The sequence below is a fragment of the Pygoscelis adeliae genome, unplaced genomic scaffold (genome assembly GCF_000699105.1).
Source record: "Pygoscelis adeliae isolate BGI_AS28 unplaced genomic scaffold, ASM69910v1 Scaffold597, whole genome shotgun sequence".
Lineage (NCBI taxonomy): Eukaryota > Metazoa > Chordata > Aves > Sphenisciformes > Spheniscidae > Pygoscelis > Pygoscelis adeliae.
In genome coordinates this window covers 277,460-277,946 of record NW_008825148.1, presented here as the reverse complement: position 1 = coordinate 277,946, position 487 = coordinate 277,460, and positions in this window count along the sequence as shown.

Below are 487 nucleotides of genomic sequence, written 5' to 3'. Positions count from 1 at the left end.
GAGGTGACCGAGCCCTGTGGCTGGCGGTGGCAAGTAGAGCCAGGAAGGACAAGGTCTGGAGAAAGCCACAGGCACTAGGGAGGCAAGCAAGGGAAACCCTGACCAGTCAAGGCTGGCAAGAGGAGCAACTGCAGGTCTGCAGGGCTGGTGGCACTCTCAACTGAGAGTTTATGCAGCAGGAACCCCCTTTGGAGGAGGAGAAGCCCGGCCAGTGCAGGGAGCCAGGCTGCGAGCAGCCCAGGCACAGCAGGACCACGCTGGGGGACCTCCAGCTCAGGTGTGCAGGAGGGGAGAGCCGGGGGCAGCCCCAGCCCTGCGCTTCCTGGTCTTCCCCCACACCACACCACGGGACTGGGGGTTTCCTATGGCCTGTGCAGAGGTTGTTTGTTCAAGCAAACCCATTAGGTGTTTATTAGCCTTCATTATGGAGTGCTAGAGGGTTAATTAGTTCAGGCTGTTCCCATGGGGGGGGGGGGGAGAGGGGGCG